This window comes from Leucoraja erinacea, chromosome 34, assembly GCF_028641065.1.
Source record: "Leucoraja erinacea ecotype New England chromosome 34, Leri_hhj_1, whole genome shotgun sequence".
NCBI lineage: Eukaryota > Metazoa > Chordata > Chondrichthyes > Rajiformes > Rajidae > Leucoraja > Leucoraja erinaceus.
In genome coordinates this window covers 2,711,434-2,730,218 of record NC_073410.1, presented here as the reverse complement: position 1 = coordinate 2,730,218, position 18,785 = coordinate 2,711,434, and positions in this window count along the sequence as shown.

Here is an 18,785-nt window from a genome sequence, read left to right as displayed (position 1 = left end):
TAGCTTCTATAAAGACAATTTCACACCCTCTTTCCTTCCCTGCAGCTCTGCAAATTGAAGATGGACACAAACATTTAGACAGATGAGAAGGGATCTTATAGAAACTTATAAAAGGACTGGACAAGCTAGGGAAAATGTTCCTGATGTTGGGGGAGTCCAGAACCAGGGGCCACAGTCTAAGAATAAAGGGGAGGCCATTTAAAACTGAGATGAGAAAAAAACTTTTCCACCCAGAGAGTTGTGAATTTGTGGAATTCTTACCATAGAAGGCAGTAGAGGCCAATTCACTGGATGAATTTAAGAGAGAGTTAGACAGAGCTCTAGGGGCTAGTGGACTCGAGGGAGATGGCAGGCACGGGCTACTGATTGTGGATGATCAGTCATGATCACAATGAATGGCGGTGCTGGCTGGAAGGGCCAAATGGCCTTGTCTTGCACCTATTTTCTATGTAAAATGCTGGAGTAACTCAGTGGGACAGGCAGCATCTCTGGAGAGAAAGAATAACATTTTGGGTTGAGATCCATCTTCAGGCTGAGACTGAGAGTTGGGGGAGAGGGAAACTGGAGATATGGAATAATACGACGAGAATGTAAGGTGTGATAATGGCAGATAAAAGCAGCCTATGTTTGAAGGAAATGATGAATGGTTTATTGCTAGCTGAGGGGAAGGAGACAACGAGGCTTACAAGGTACAATTAATCAGGAGGACAGTGAAACTAGTTGGAGAACTAGGGTGGGGAAGGAATAGAGAGGGAACGCAAGGGTTACTTGTCATTGGAGAAATTAATATTCATACTACTGGGTTGTAAAGAGCCCAGGTGAAATGAGGTGATGTCCATTTGGCCCATTGTATTGATGCTAGCTTCTCTAAGAGCAATTTCAATCCCTCCTTTCCCTTCCCTCAAGCTTTGCAAATTGAAGGTTTGATTTCACCACCTCTATGGTCAATGAATCTTTCATGTTGAGCAAAAAAAAAATGCTTTGCATTTCTTTGTATTTTTAGCATTAAATCATTACATTGAAATCACCTGGTCAAGAGATTCAAGAATGGTTAATTGCCATAAGTAGCCGATAAATGTGGCAATTATTTGGTGTATATTACAATTAAACACTCTAGATTCATTAGGGAGCAACAAGCCACCTGACAATGTCCTTCAGTTTTATCTTAACCAGCAATGATCTATCAAATATTTCATTCACTCCAAGGAAACCAATCTAGTTTCACCTTGTGGTGGATATTTTGTCCCCGGGTGATCTCTGATAAATCACTTCTGCGTTCTTTGAATATTTTTTGCATTCTTCCCAAAATATGTTTGCCAGAATTGAATGCATTACTCCAGCTGTGTCCTCACCATGGGTTTTGTTCAACACACTGCAAAACTTGGGGTTGTGCAAGGGGAGGAGCGATTCCCTTACAGCACCAGAGACCCGGGTTCGATCCTGGCTGCTGGTGCTGTCTGTACAGAGTTTGTACGTTCTTCCCTCTGACTGCGTGGGTTTTCTCCGGGTGCTCCAGTCTCCTCCCACACTCCAAAGACGTGCAGGTTTGTAGGTTTATTGACTTCTGTAAACTGTCCCTAGTGTGTGGGATAGAACTAGCGTAGAGAGTGATTGTTGGTGGACTGCATAGGTTGAAGGCCCTGCCTCCATGCTGTATCTCTAAACTAAACTAAACTAGCTGCTGGAGAAACTCAGTGGAGGGAAATGAGCAGACAATGTTTTGAGTCCAGAGTGCAAAACGACCAAACAACAAAATGCTTGCTTGCAACTGCATAACATGCCAGTAAATATGATACTCACAGATAATGTCTAGTATTTTTTTTTAACTCTAATAAACAAATGGCTGATATAGTAATGTGAACGTCCTTATTGAACCTGCAGATAGTCCATAGATAAGTAAATAGTTGGAGTTGTGCAGTGTTCAAGAACATGGTGGTTGTTCTTAAACTTGGTAGTCACAGTTTTCAGGCTCTTGGATCACCTTCCTGAATGATGGTGTGAAATGAGAGTGTGGCCAGCAAGGTGTGGGTCAGTGCCCTTCGTCAGTTAGTCCTTCTCCCTCCATTGATGCTGCCCGACCTGCTGAGTTCCTCCAGCAGTTTGTTTCATTCTCAGGATTGTTTGACAGGACAGAAGTGTATGAGCAAGCTGTTGGGCATGGAATGCCTTTGCTTTGTATGTGATCACATGGGTACATTAAATAAATAGTGACTGCCAGAGAAATGAGCGCAGCTTATACTAAGAGCTAAATTTAAAACGGATATCCTTGGCAGCAAACAACAAACACACTGAGTGCAGGCAGAATTAATGTCCAGTACTCATTTAAGAAGCAAAAAACCCACAAAGTTCTGGAATAACTCTGCGAGTCGGGCAGCATCCCGGGAAGACAGTCAAAGCAGACATGGAAAGGTGACATTTCGGTTTTGGACCCTTCTACCCAAAATGCCGCCACGCTCTTTCGACGCCCTATACATGGTGACCCCTTGCAAACCTTGGGTATGCAAACCAAGGACCTCACTGTGACATGTTTTTCAAACTTTCAAGAGAGAGCTAGATGCTTTCAAGACGGAACTAGATAGGGCTCTTAAAAATAGCAAGTCAGGGGCTATGTGGAGAAGGCAGGAATGGGGTACTGATTGGGGATGATCAGCCATGATCATATTGAATGGCGGTGCTGGCTCGAAGGGCTTAATGGCCTACTCCTGTACCTATTGTCTATTGATACTAAAGTATCATTCATTCACCTATTCATGTCTCCCAGAGATGCTGCCTGAACCGCCGAATTACTCCAGCACTTTCTACTTTCTATTTGTAAACCAGCATCTGCAGTTCCTTGTGTCTCCATTTAAGAAGCAGTTGGACACAGCAATGGGTTAACCATCCAGCCTTGCTGAAAGCATGTTGTGAAATGGTACGGATGTTGTCACATGTTTGTTGCCGACTTTACATTCTAAGCCATGGGTTGTGGATCTAAGGGAAATGTTTCAAATCCCACTCCAGTTCCGAAGGAATTTGGAATTCTAGTAATTAAATAAATCTGGTACCTAATAGTGCCAGATTTGTATTGAAAGCCCAACTGATTCATTGAACTGAAGTGTAGGAAAAATGGAAGTCTTGTCTCTATGTAACTGTGGGCCACCAACCTAATTAACAGCCGGAATGATTAGTGTCAGACAATAAACAGTGGCCTTGCCAAGACATCTACACCCTGTGAATAAATAAATAAAAGCCTTTTCCCCATGTGTGGTGAATTTAGCATTAAGGCATGCATTCGCTGACAGTTGGGAAAATGAACCCACTGTATTAACGCAGAGAGAAGGGTGGACTTGAAGCTGCTAATGCAAAGTGTTTGGGATTAAGGTTACTTGAGTTTATCTCTGTCCTGATCCAATTTTATCCTAAAAGGCTCAACGAATCTTTGTATTGTAAGCTGCATGGTCTTGACTTAACAAGGAGTGTCCAGGGAAATCTGATCGTTGTATTCTTCTGTAGTACGTAGCAATTTTAATTGCAAAGTCATTAAACCGATCTGATGAAACAAAAATTTTAAGCTAATTGGATGCAATAAAAGAGACTGTTAACATCTTCAGGAACACAAGAAACTTATTGTTATAAAAAATATGTTCCTAATCATCTGCATTGTGCAGCCACTTTGGAATAAAGGTCTTGATGGTGTTGTGGTGGTGAGTTACTAGTGGTCATTGGTTTAGTTTAGCGATGTGGTGCGAAAACAGGCCCTTCGGCCCACCAAGTCCACGCCAGCCAGCAATCCCCGTACACTAGCACCACCCTGCACGCTAGGGATGATTGACTATTTTTTACTGAAGCCAAATAGCCTACGATCCTGCATGTTTTTGGGATGTGGGAGGAAACCGGAGCACCTGGAGGAAGCCCACGTGGTCACAGGGAGAACGTGCAAACTCTACACAGACAGCACCCAAGGTCAGGATTGAACCCAGGTCTCTGGCACATCTACTCTCCATCCAATCACACCCACCCTCGGGTCTCATTGGAGATGTGTGAGGTGATGTGATTGTGTAGAGTTCAGTTATGGAGCTTGGATTTATGAAGCAGGTCTGGAGAAAGATGCAAGGGTCCTTGTAATGATTCATTCCCAACCACTGATCTGTTTTGCCTATGAACCCATTCTTATCCCTGTAACCTAACCCCCAACTAATCAATTACCTATCAACCTCCGCTTTCAAAGTACCCAAAGACATCTTGTTAAGCAGCCTCATGTGTGGCATTTTGTCAAAGGCCTTCTGAAAATCCAAGTGAACAACATCTAATGACTATAGACACAAAATGCTGGAGTAACTCAGCAGGACAGGCAGCATCGATGGAGAGAAGGAATGGGTGACGTTTCGGGTCGAGACTCTTCTTCAGACGAGTTCTACTGACTCTCCGTTGTCTATCCTGCTATTTGCTTCCTCATAGAATTCCAACAAGTTTGTCAGGCAAGATGTCCCCTTTACAAACCATGCTGACAAAGTTCTCAGAAGCCTCATCATTCCTAATGGACTTCAAAATGTCAACAACCACAAGTCAGGCTATTGTATTTTGATGGAGTGCAGGTTCACACTTCGTTCAGTGCAAGCATGTTCACCAATATCTTTCTAAGCTGCATGAAACTAAATTAGTTTAGTTTACAGATACAGTGTGGAAACAGGCCCTTCGGCCCACTGAGTCAATGCTGACCAGTGATCCCCGCACACTAAAGGGCCTGTCCCACTTGGCTGTCATTTTTACCTCATTTACGTGTCATATGTAAAGTAGGTCGACAAGTCGTTACGCGCAAATCACGCGTCATCATGTCGTCTGGTGCGCAGTGACGTAACCATGCACCGCCACGCAATACACGTGAGATGTCGGGACGCCAGCATGCGATGCCAATGCGTCAGCGTGCGTACGTGATACGTCAGTGTGCGTACGTGATACATCAAGCAGGTGGCGCGCGAGGATTTCGTGCAGCACGAAATGCTGGAACGCCGCACGATACCGCGCGCAACTCCATGCGCCTGTTCCACGCTACCCGTGCGTCAACCACGTGACAACCACATTTTTGGAGGTCGGATAAATGGTGCGCAAAATGGCAGCCAAGTGGGACAGGCCCTTAACACTGTCCTGCACACACTAGGGACAATTTTACATTTATGCCAAGCAAATTAGCGTTCAAACCTGTACGTCTTTGGGGTGTGGGAGGAAACCGTAGATGACGGAGAAAACCCATGCCGGTCGCGGGGGGAACATGCAAACTCCGTACAGACAGCACCTGTAGTCGGGATCGAGCCCGGGTCCATGCCACTGTTGCACCCACTTCTTGCAAGACCATTCTTGTTCTTCTTCTTCTTGCGTATGGCGTGCACAGCCTAAAGTTGTAGGCCAACTTGTTCTATTTGATCTTTTGTTTGTGCACGCCGGGTTGATCGCATTCGTCGAAACGGGGTGGGTTGCAATCTCCCCGCCCCACCGTTCTTGTAAGACTGAGGATCAGTTGAAGGTTTCCAGTTAAATGGTCAATTTATTCTCTCGGGTGACGAAACAAGAGGAAAATGTGGTCGGCTGCGTATTTATGGTAACTCTTGTACCAATCATGAAAGGCTCTAGTTTCTACCAACTGATGCTTATCTCCCGTAACATTGCAACTGATATAAGATGCTTTTCATTCACACACATGAAAGGCAAGAATTTCATAAGCATTGCACACATTAATGCCTCAAGCATCCTTTTCACACCCTCGAATTGCAACTGATTGCACCCACCTCCTCTACACAGAAAACTGCCCTTTTATTTGTCTGAGAGTGCCTTTTTGATTCTGTTAGTGCAGGAACTCACTCGGCAGTTAACTCCCAGCGTTGGCTCTGTTAAGTGACAACTACCTACAGTGCTGATAAACTTAATAGCTACTGTTAGACGGTTCGCACATCATAACCCAGCCGCTGATGTAATTAATAATTAGCACTCTCATCTCCCTTAAGTAGAAGCTGCACAATGAGTGGTAGACGCAAAAAAAGATGGAGTAACTCAGCGGGTCAGGCGCCTTCACTGGAGAAAAGGAATAGGTGACGTTTTGGGTCGAGACCCTTCCTCAGACGGAGAGGGATATGAGAGGTATGAAAAGGTACACGGGAGCAAATGATTAAAAGATATGCAAAAAGGGCACATCAATGAATGTAGACAAAAATGCTGGAGAAACTCAGCGGGTGAGGCAGCATCTATGGAGTGAAGGAAATAGGCAACGTTTCGGGCCGAAACCCATAAGGGTTTCGGCCCGAAACGTTGCCTATTTCCTTAAGGGTTTTGGCCTTAAGGAAAGTTTGGTAGTGGTCTCCTAATGATAGCTAGAGTCTTTGTGCCTTGACACAGTAATAGATCAAACAGATACCAGTCGAATACCAGGAATGTCACTTGCTGCCAAAATCACAGGCCTGTCTTTCCAAAATACAAAAAAAATTTGGATTTAAAAATGAATGAGAAAATCGTTTCCTTTGAAATGTGTTTACTTTCAAATTCCCGCATAATTGTCGTGAAATCAAGTTGATGGAATCAATTTCTCATGGAGGCATTTGGATTGTTCAGTTGTGTAAACATTTGGGCAAGCATGAGATGCAGGAATTAAGTTGTTCGTCCTCTCTCCTTCCAGGAAAACTTTTTCAATATCGTGAAACTTAGTCCTTGAAATACTCTTCCACAAACCCAAACACAGAGTTCCTATGTCAAAAGATAAGTTAGCTAGTTTTTATGGACATATAAATCCTACCTGTGACAGATGTACTGGCCTCACTGACTTGTATGTTTTGGGCCTGCCCACGTTAGGAAAAATATTGGCAAGAAATCTTTGATACTATTGCTGTAGTTTTAGGTATTAATTTACAATCTCATCCTATTACCTGTACTGCAATATTTAGGTTTCCAATGTTAGATTCTATTCAAATACTTCTAATTAAGAGTAGGTTTACAAGGACATTGCTCGATCTCGAGGGCCTGAGCTGTAGGGAGAGGTTGAGCAGGTTAGGGTTTTATTCCTTGGGGCGCAGGAGGGTGAGGGGTGATCTTATGGAGGTGTATACAATCATGAAGGGAATAGATAGGGTGAGTATGCCGTCTTTTACCCAGCGCAGAGGAATCAAAAACCAGAGGATATAGGTTTAAGGTAAGAAGGGCAAGATTTAACAGGAACCCGAGGGGAAATTTTTTTCACTCTCAGCGTCCTCCGCCTGTTCCACCGTTGAGGTCTTGGTTGAGTTGCTCTTTGTCAGAGACCTCCCCCTCGACCTTACCGCCATGGGTGGCCCTACCAGGAGCATAGCTCCAGACGGCATCGCTCTCAGGATCTCAGGTCCACACAAGCATCTCCACCACGACACGGTGACAATCCACGGAGATTGTATCCCATCCCGATTATACGAACTGATGGAACTTGTCTGATAGCTGATAGTACTTGGAGACTGCACCATTATTGGAAGGCGCTGTATTTTAGTTATAAGATGAAATGTAAGCTTTAATTTATCTGAGTTAATTATGTAAGAATAAAACGGTCCAAGCTCTCATTTGTTTGATTATGTGTGCGCTGACATTGGCTGATTGATGTAATTGCACAACCGTGGCACGTTGGGAGAATGAATGTGTGTGTTTATCTGCTGTGTTGAGCAAGGAAATGGCAAATATTTCATTTGCCAGCAACTGTAGAGCAGGTGTCACTGCCCCAGTACACCTTCCACGGTTTGTTTTCCCAATATCTCCACTGCTGGCCCTCTCTTCATCATTCACCATTGGCACAAAAAAATCCTTCAAATCACGATGGCCACAATGGTGCCTCGATGGCATCTCCATGAACCATAGCCTTGGCCATGGAGGGGGCAATGAGTTCATGAGAACACCATTACCTGAAGGTAGATGCAAAATGCCGGAGTAATTCAGCGGGAATGGCAGCATCTCCTGGAAAGAAGGAATGTGAGATGTTTTGGATCGAGACCGTTCTTCAAACTCTCTGAAGAGAAGTGATCCAAAGCAGGTTTGTATTTGGGATCGGGAGGGTGATCACTGGGATAGGGTGTGTAAGTTGAACGAAGGGAGAGAGATGGAAGTGTGTGGGTGGGGAAGGAACAAGAGGATAGATGGTGACCAGCCAGTAGAGTTATTGCTAACAGCTACAATGACCTGAGCTATAGGGAGAGGTTGAGCTGGCTAATGCTTTATTTCTAGTTGGTCTATACTGTAGATAGACACGAAATGCTGGAGTAACTCAGCAGGTGAGGCAGCATCTCAGGGAAAAAAGGTGTAGGTGATAGACAATGTGCAGGAGTAGGCCATTCGGCCCTTTGAGTCAGCACCGCCATTCACTGTGATCATGGCTGATCATCCCCAATCAGTAGCCCTTTCCTGCCTTCTCCCCATATCCCCCGACTCCACTATTTTTTAAGAGCCCTATCTAGCTCTCTCTCGAAAGCATCCAGAGAACCTGCCTCCACCGCCCTCTGAGGCAGGGAATGTTTCAAGTCGAGACCCTTCTTCAGACTGAAAATAGAGAGGGGGAGAACTGGAGGTAGGAAAAGGGTCGAAGGTCACAGGGGGAACTCCATGTAGACAGCAGCGGGGTTAGGATTGAACCCAGGTCATTGGAGCTGTTAGTAACAACTTGCCATCTCCCACCAGAGTCGGCGCCGACCAGCGATCCCCGCACGCTAACGTTATCCTGTACACACCAGGGACAATTTACACCTATACAAAGCCAATTAGCCTACAAAAACCGTAGGTCTTTGGAGTGTGGGAGGAAACTGTAGCACCTGGAGAAAACCCACGCAAGTCACAGGGAGAACTTACAAACTCTGTACAGTCGGGATGGAGCCTGGATCTCCAGCGCTGTAAGGCAGCAACTCTACCGCTGCGCCACCGTGCCGCCTCTAATGTGTAGGGAGTAGTGGTGGAATAGAACGAGTGGGTGTTTGATGGTTGGCATGGATTTGGTGGGCCGAAGGGCCTGCTTCAACGCTGCATCTCCAATCTGCCTGCTGTACATGGTGCCTCTGCAACCTCTTAGTTTGTATTCTCCTGTAACAAAGCATTGATATGTAGGTAAGCTTGCTGGGATTGAATGCATTGATCTCAGCTGTTATGAAGCTGTAAAGGGCACAGACTGCAGCATAAATCCACCGTAAAGATTTAAAACTAATCTTTGAGAAATACAAGCAATCAAGCAGTAGGGCAGAGTGTTCTGAAATATATATGAACAGGATAGTGCAGCAATGATTTATCTTTCCATTGATTAATTGATCGATGAGGCAGCAGCGGGGAGGGGATAGATAAGCAGAGATGTAGAGTTAGTTTGCAGAGAGGGCTCCGTGTATAGCTTAACAGAGCAGACGTTGGTGCTGTAATCGCCTATCGTTCCTTGAACTGACACAGACGGGCTTGGAGCTGTAGTAACAAGGACACTGAAGGTAATAAGAAAAAGTGGCAAGTGTGCTCGACTCCTATAGGAATACAATTTATTGGGACCATCAGAGGTCTGCAATAAAGTAAACAGCTATTAACAGTGTCAGCCTGGGCCAGAAATGAGCACCTGACACACGTACACACACGTACGTACACACACACACACACACGTACACACACACACACGTACACACACACGTACACACACGTACACGCGTATACACGCGTACACACACACGCACACGAACGCACACACGCACACACACACACACGTACACACACACACACACACGTACGCACACACACGTACACACACACACGTACACACACACGCACACACGCGTACACACACGCACACGAACGCACACGTATGCACACACATGTACACACGCGCACACATGTGTCTCACCATTGCGCGCACACGCACACATGCGTCTCACCATTGTGCACACATGCATCTCACCATTGCGCACACACACACACACACACACACACACGCGCACACATGTGTCTCACCATTGCGCGCACACACACACGTACACACACACGCACACATGCGTCTCACCATTGCGCGCACACAAACACACACACACACACACGCAGCATCTCGTTTCACATACTCACAACCCTCTGGGAGAAAAAGCAGCTCCTCAGTTTCCTATTAAATCTTTCCCCTCTCACCTTAAACCAATGCCCTCTGGTCCTGGATCCCCTGACCCTGGGACAAAGATTCTGTGCATTCACCCCATCTATTCCCCTCACGGTAAAATGTTGGGACGATGGTGAGGTAGACAATTTCTGCAGTGTAGGAAGGAACTGCAGATGCTGGTTTAAACCAAAGGTGGGCACAAAATGCTGGAGTAACGCAGTGGGACAGGGAGCATCTCTAGAAGAAGGAATGGGTGTGAAGAAGGGTCTCGACCTGAAACGTCACCCATTCCCTCGCTCCAAAGATGTTGCCTGTCCCGCTGAGCTACTCCAGCTTTTTGTGTCTATCTTCCATTATACATCCTTTCAGCTTAACACTGTTCCCTTGGGTTTAGTTTGGAGATGCAGTGTGGGAACAGGTCCTTTGGCCCACCGAGCCCGTCCCGACCAGCGATTAACGGAGGCCAGAGCCTAGAGTCATGGTCTCGTAGAGTGGCACAGCATCAAAACAGGCCAGTTCAATAGCATTTCGAAGACAAGTGGACAGTTACCAAGTATACATGATGTATTCAAGAGAGAGTTAGATATAGCTCTTGGGGCTAACGGAATCTAGGGATATGGGGAGAAAGCAGGAATGGGGTACTGATTCTGGATGATCATGTTGAATGGCAGTGCTGGCCTGAAACATAGAAACATAGAAGGGCCGAATGGCCTACTCCTGCACCTTTTTATATGTTTCTATGTTAAACAGATATGAAAGGGATAGGGTCTAAATACGGGCAGGTGGAACTAGTGTATATGGGGCATCCTTGTCAACATGGACACGTTGGGCCGAAGGGCCTGTTTCGGTACTGTATGTTGACGTCTTGAGAACTCTGTGACACTGTTGTCATAATGCGAAAGTGTGTGGTGTATTTGTGTGTAAACAAGACGCATGTGTATCTGATGTAACCACACTGCACATGTGTCTGTGGTTAGTCTGCAATAAAATATACACATGTTCTGAAACTGTTCGAATCTCCCAGAGATGATGATATATAATACATATGCCATTTTATAACTCTACTTCACAGACCATCTCCAAACAGAAGGCACTAATTTCCACTTCTCTCTATTGCCAATAGACTAACTGGAGTTAAAGCTGCAGTAGCTGAGATACTTGAAACATAGACAATAGGTGCAGGAGTAGAGGCCATTCGGCCCTTCGAGCCTGCACCGCCATTCAATATGATCATGGCTGATCATCCAACTCGGTATCCTGTACCTCCCTTCTCTCCATACCCCCTGATCCCTTTAGTCACAAGGGCCACATCTAACTCCCTCTTAAATATAGCCAATGAACTGGCCTCAAGATCAAGATTCAATTCAATTAATTGTCATTTGGACCCCTTGAGATCCAAACGAAACACCTCAAATACCTTCTGTGGCAGAGAATTCCACAGATTCACCACTCTCTGTGTGAAAAATGTGTTTCTCATCGCGGTCCGAAAAGATTTCCCCTTTATCCTTAAACTGTGACCCCTTGTTCTGGACTTCCCCAACATCGGCAACAATCTTCCTGCATCTAGCCTGTCCAACCCCTTAAGAATTTTGTAAGTTTCAATAAGATCCCCCCTCAATCTTCTAAATTCTAGCGAGTACAAGCCGAGTCTATCCAGTCTTTCTTCATATGAAAGTCCTGACATCCCAGGAATCAGTCCGGTGAACCTTCTCTGTACTCCCTCTACGGCAAGAATGTCTTTCCTCAGATTAGGAGACCAAAACTGAGAGGGGGAGAGATCTAGGTTTCAATAAGGATGATATTGAAGAGGTACAACTCAATGAAATTAAATGACCGTATGATAATTTGGATTGCGGCATGCAGTCCGTAAATTCAAACCAACGCACAGGTGCTGGATGGACAACCCATTGTGAGTAAAATATTCTGCAAACATTCAATGCAAAATCCAGCAGGGTGTATAGGAATTTTACAGAATTTAGGACAAATCAAATGAGCTTTAAAAGTGAATGCAAGCCAACCATTTTGCTAACCTGAGGATACTGCAATATACCATAAGCTCCTTTCCATATAACCATATAACAATTACAGCACGGAAACAGGCCATCTCGGCCCTACAAGTCCATGCCGAACAAATTTTTTTCCCCTTAGTCCCACCTGCCTGCACTCGTACCATAACCCCCCATTCCCTTCTCATCCATATGCCTATCCAATTTATTTTTAAATTATACCAATGAACCTGCCTCCACCACTTCCACTGGAAGCTCATTCCACACCGCTACCACTCTCTGAGTAAAGAAGTCCCCCCTCATATTACCCCTAAACATCTGTCCCTTAATTCTGAAGTCATGTCCTCTTGTTTGAATCTTCCCTATTCTCAAAGGGAAAAGCTTGTCCACATCAACTCTGTCTATCCCTCTCATCATTTTAAAGACCTCTATCAACGCCCCCCCTTAACCTTCTGCGCTCCAGAGAATAAAGACCTAACTTATTCAACCTATCTCTGTAACTTAGTTGTTGAAACCCAGGCAACATTCTAGTAAATCTCCTCTGTACTCTCTCTATTTTGTTGACATCCTTCCTATAATTTGGCGACCAAAATTGTACACCATACTCCAGATTTGGCCTCACCAATGCCTTGTACAATTTTAACATTACATCCCAGCTTCTATACTCAATGCTCTGATTTATAAAGGCTAGCACACCAAAAGCTTTCTTTATCACCAACCTTTCACAAGCTAAAGGTTCATGTGCCAAGAGATGGTCTCCCTGTGTGTGTGTGTCTCCCTGTGTGTGTGTGTCTCCCTGTGTGTGTGTGTCTCCCTGTGTGTGTGTGTCTCCCTGTGTGTGTGTGTCTCTCTGTGTGTCTCTGTGTCTCTCTTGTACCCTGGAACGTTAAGATGCCAGTGCAGTCCCTCCCTCACCCAGGTTTCTGTAATAGCCATAAAGTCGCACCTATCCACACCCTGACTTCATCCACCTCGCCCTTCAAGACTCTCCCATTGTACTAGATGCAAATTAATCCCACAGCCCTTCCCACCAGCCAAGGTTTCCAGAGATGCTACCTGGCCCCCTGAGTTACTCCAGCATTTTGTGTCCTTCACTTATCCTGACAGAAAACCTCATGAAGAAGAGCAACATTAACCTCTACAGCAGTGACTGTGGGGACTGGTGATGCACAAACATGCTCCCACTTCACTCACTAGCAACACTCGGTTGAAGTCTTGGGGACATTGTGATTGCGAAAGACATTTAACAGGAAGCTAGCTGGCAAATATCCTGCTAATGTTGGCCACATGGTGAGCATTATGCAGTTTATTTCAAGTCAAGTCAAGTCAAGTTTATTTGTCACATACACATACGAGATGTGCAGTGAAATGAAAGTGGCAATGCTCGCGGAACAACAAAACAACCAAACAAATTATAAACACAATCATAACACATATTATTTTACATAATAAATAATAGAAGGAAAAAACGTTCTGTACAGTTAGTCCCTGGTGAGAAAGGCGTTTACAGTCCGAATTGCCTCTGGGAAGAAACTCCTTCTCAACCTCTCCGTTCTCACTGCATGGCAACGGAGGCGTTTGCCTGACCGTAGCGGCTGGAACAGTCTGTTGCAGGGGTGGAAGGGGTCTCTCATGATTTTTGTTTGCTCTGGAGTTGCACCTCCTGTTGTATAGTTCCTGCAGGGGGGTGAGTGAAGTTCCCATAGTGCGTTCGGCCGAACGCACTACTCTCTGCAGAGCCTTCTTGTCCTTGGCAGAGCAATTCCCGAACCAGATGGTAATGTTCCCGGACAAGATGCTTTCCACCACCGCTGCATAGAAGCACTGGAGGATCCTCTGAGACACTCTGAATTTCCTCAATTGCCTGAGGTGGTAGAGGCGCTGCCTTGCCTTTTAATGTCTCTCTTCAAGGGGCTGACAAACATTCTGAAATTGGGTCTGTAGCAAGGTCTCGACCCAAAACGTCACCCAATTCCTCCTCTCCAGAGATGCTGCCTGCCCCACTGAGCCAATCCAACAGTTTGTTTCGATTTTCAGAGTAAACCAGCATCTGCAGTTCCTCCTTGCACATTCTGAACCTTATCGTTCCAGTTTTGTCGGGTGTCATATCACCGGGGTATATTATACGATATGAGGTATATGTGCCCAAACCAAACTACAACAAACTAACAAACAAGACAGAACACTTGCTTTTCACTGAGAACCTTCACATTACAACACTAGATAGCCCAACATACTCCTTCCTTCTGAAAATGAGCCAAATGCTTATTGTACACCAGCCCTTGTTGCACATTTGATACCAGGTTGTCAGGGAAACATTAAATGATTTCTCAACATTGCTTCATATAAAGTTGTCTTCCTGGGACTGGACAATTTCCTCTGCGGCTAATCAAGGCGGCATAATCCAATTCTGCTCTTGATCTTGGACACAAAACGCTGGAGTAACTCAGTTAGCCAGGCAGCATCTCCCGAGAATAGGCGACGTTTTGGGTCAGAAACCTGCTTCAGAATTAAATATTGCTCTCGATCTTTCTGGCAGCACACAAACTCTCTGATGTCATTTATCATTGAAGCAATTCCAGATTTAGTCCTTGCAAAATTTTGAGCGTCGGGATGTTTGGATTAGGGAATTGTAGAGTCTAGTTTCGATTTTATAGATACGGAGCCCTCCAGCCTACCGAGTCCAAGCCCACCAGCAATTTCTTGCACACCTGCACACTTGGCTCAACCTAAAAATTTTACCAAAACTTCGTGGCACAACTTTCCGGCACATTTGGCACAACTTACAAATTTTACCAAAACCTACAAACCTGTACGTCTTTGGAGTGTGGGAGGAAACCGCAGAACCAGGGAGAACCCACGCGGTCAATAGACAAAATTCAATAGACAATACACAATGGGTGCAGGAGTAGAGGCCATTCGGCCCTTCGAGCCAGCACCGCCATTCAATGTGATCATGGCTGATCATCCCCAATCAGTACCCTGTTCCTGCCTTCTCCCCATATCCCCTGACTCCGCTATTTTTAAGAGCCCTATCAAGCTCTCTCTTGAAAGCATCGAGAGAACCTGCCTCTACCACCCTCTGAGGCAGAGAATTCCACAGACTCACCACTCTTTGTGAGAAAAAGTGTTTCCTCGTCTCCGTTCTAAATGGCTTACTCCTTATTCTTAAACTGTGGCCCCTGGTTCTGGACTCCCCCACCATCGGGAACATGTTTCCTGCCTCTAGTGTGTCCAAGCCCTTAACAATCTTATATGTTTCAATGTGATCCCTTCTCATCCTTCTAAACTCCAGAGTGTACAAGCCCAGCTGCTCCATTCTCTCAGCCTATGACAGTCCTGAACCTTTTTAATATGTTTCTATGGGGGGGGGAATGTACAAACTGTGTACAGACAGCGCCCATAGTCAGTATTGAACCTGGGTCTGTGGTGCTGTCGGGCATTGTGAAAGCCGGCCGTTCGGCGTCTGTAAATTGCCGCTCGTGTGGCGGAGGTGGATGAGAAAGTGGGACAACATAGAACTAGTGTGAGCAAATGATCAATGGTTGGCATGGACTTGGTTGGCCGAAGGGCCTGTTTCCACGCTGTATCTCCTCTCTAAACCGGAAGTGGCGGCGCTGGTGAATAGCTGCGGTTCGCCTGCAGTCCGTCTGTTTTTACTTTTTTGTGTTTTTTTTGTCTTATTTAGTTACATTTTTGGTTATTAGGTTGTGTTATGTGGGGGTGGGGGTGAAACTGGGCTTTCTGTCTCTCCCTTCGGGGGAATGCAACTTTTTCTTGTCGTATCCCCCTTCTCTGCCTCCGTCTGCGCTGAGGCCTAATGGCGGAGCTGGCGGCCTCCAACCTGCGACCGACCTCGAGGCTCCGGAGGTAGAGCCAGCCAGGACTCGCCAACTGTGACGTCTTCGAGCTGTGGTGGCGTTCGGGCAGCAACACGACTTGGCGCTCCTGTGAGGGCGGCCCGGCGCGGGGCTGGAACGGCGCTCCCGTGAGGGCGGCCCGGCACGGGGCTGAGATGCTCTGGTGGCAGCGGCATGACTCAAAGGCTGGGGCGGCGCTCCTGTGAGGGCGTCCCGGCTCGGGGCTGGAACGGCGCTCCCGTGGCTGAGGCGGCGTTCTGGCAGCGGCGACATGAATCCGGGGCTTGACCGCGTGCCAGTAGGTGACATCGTCAGGAGCTCGCAGGTCACAGGCTGGTGCGTGTTTTCCGGAGCTCCCGCGGCAACAGCTGCGTCCGCTGGACTGGAGGGCGGCAGCTTCAACCACCCCCGGGCCGTGGAGCTTGAACCGGCCCGTTCGTGGAGCTCGGTGAGCCGCGGGACTGACTTACCATCGCCCGGCGGGGTATCGCCTCAGCGCAGAGGGAGAAGAGGAGGGAAGAGACAGTAACCCTAAGATTTTTGCCTCCATCACAGTGAGGAGGTGTCTGGTGAACTCACTGTGGTGGATGTTAATTTGTGTTTATTGTGTGTTTTGTTGTTTATTATTACATGTATGGCTGCAGGCAACGACATTTCGTTCAGACCGAAAGGTCTGAATGACAAAGGATCTAAGTCTAAACCAAAGCAATCTAACCAGTGTTTTGTGAAGTTGCAACCTAACATCCCAACTCTTATGTTTAAGAAAGAACTGCAGATGCTGGAAAAATCGAAGGTAGACAAAAATGCTGGAGAAACTCAGTGAGCGAGGCAGCATCTATGGAGCGAAGGAAATAGGTGACGTTTCGTGTTGAGACCGTCTTGACCCGAAACGTCACCTATTCCTTCACTCCTTAGATGCTGCCTCACCCGCTGAGTTTCTCCAGCATGTTAGTCTATCCCAACTCTTAGTCTGTGCCCTGACCAATGAAGGCAAGCCAGCCCATATGTACCAGTACACCTCGTTAAATATGACCAGGCACAGTTGGAACCATGTGCAGCTCGAGGCTCTGCTACAGAGTTTGACATCTTCTGTCGGCAATACACAAAGAACAGCTGGCTGGGGATGTGCTGGCAACAAGGCACATGTCGTACCAGAAGCTATGACCTTATGGTGTGTAATACACAACTGAATGATCCTGCCTTGGACAATGTTGAACAGTGCGTGGCATCTGATGTGATCTGAGCACAGAGAATGTGCTTCTATTTCTTGATCTGCAGACATGGGAGGTCATGTTGCAGTTGTATGCAATGTTGATGAGGCCACATTTAGAGCATTGTGTTCAGCTCTGGGCAACATATTATGGGATAGATGTTGTCCAGCGGGAAAAGATACAGAGAGGATTTATAAAGGTTGGTGCCAGGACTTGAGGGCCTGACCTATAGGGTTGAGCAGGCTAGGACCTCATTCCTTGGAGCGCAGGAGTATGAGGGGTGATCTTATAAAGGTGTACAATATTATGAACAGGGGCTCTTGCTCAGAGTGGGAGAATCAAGAACCAGGGGACACAGGTTTAAGGTGAGGGGCGATAGATTTAATAGGAACCTGAGGGGTAACATTTTCATACACAGGGTGGTGTGTATATGGAACAAGCTGTTGGAGGAGGTAGTTCAGGCAGGTAGTATTGCAACATTTAAGAAACATTTGGACAGCTTCATGAGTAAGATCGGTTTAGAGAGACGAGGGTCAAATGCAGGGAAGTGAGACTAGTGTAAATGGGACATATTGGTCGGCATGGCCGTGTTGGGCTGAAGGGCCTGTTTCCATGCTGTATAACTATGATATGGGCTAACATCCATGTTGAATCAATGCACCCAGCTCCATCCCCTCCACCATCTCTCTTCACCTTGAGTCTCCAAACCAAAATTAGCTGCAATTTCCTCCAGTTAAACATTGAGTAAATGGAACTCCTCTATAGTTCACCTTCCTGCCCTGGTATATGATGGCAATCTCGTTCAAACACACTTTTACAGCCCAGATCCATTCCTTCCACGTCCCAACCACATTGGCGACGGTATTTCCGTCTGCATCCATTTTGCAACATGTGGGTCATTGTTGACCAGACCAGTGCTGCCTGTAGAGTGTGGTGGACCCAGCTATGTCCATTATGGCCACATTTCTCCCCACCATCAAAAGCATCTACATAAGATGCCGGCTCAACAAGGTGGCATCTACCATCAAGGGTTCTAATTACAACCCTTTCGATCAAACAGATTTCTTAGTTTGACAAAGGAAGTAAATATTTGAAAGTATTTTATGATATTAACAAGTAATTAAAACAGTTCAATAAATAAAAATAACAGATACCTGCACTTACCCTTTTGTACGGAGTTTAAATGTGTGTGTGTGTCTTTGCATATGTGCACATGTTCACACGCCTGCATGTGTGTGTGGGAGTTTGAGTGTGAGAATGCATGTGTGTGTGAGAATGCGTGTGTATGTGAGAATGCATTTGTGTACAAGAATATGTGAGTGTGAGTTTGTGTGTACGAGTGTGTGTGTAAGAGAATGTGTGCGTGTAAGAAAGTGTGTGTGTGTGAGAGAATGTGTGTGTGTGTAAGAGAAAGAGAATGCGTACGTGTATGTGTTTGTATTTTAATGAAATATGGACTGTACTTCCATCTGCCACGGCTGAGTAGGTGGATCAATAACTCTCAACGCAAGGACTAAATTTCCAGTTTCTGTGCAAGAATAGGGCCGATCAATACTGTAACTATAGAGGCAGGAATAATACGCAGCGGTTGTGAAGGTGTCATTTTGTGGTTCATCTGATTACG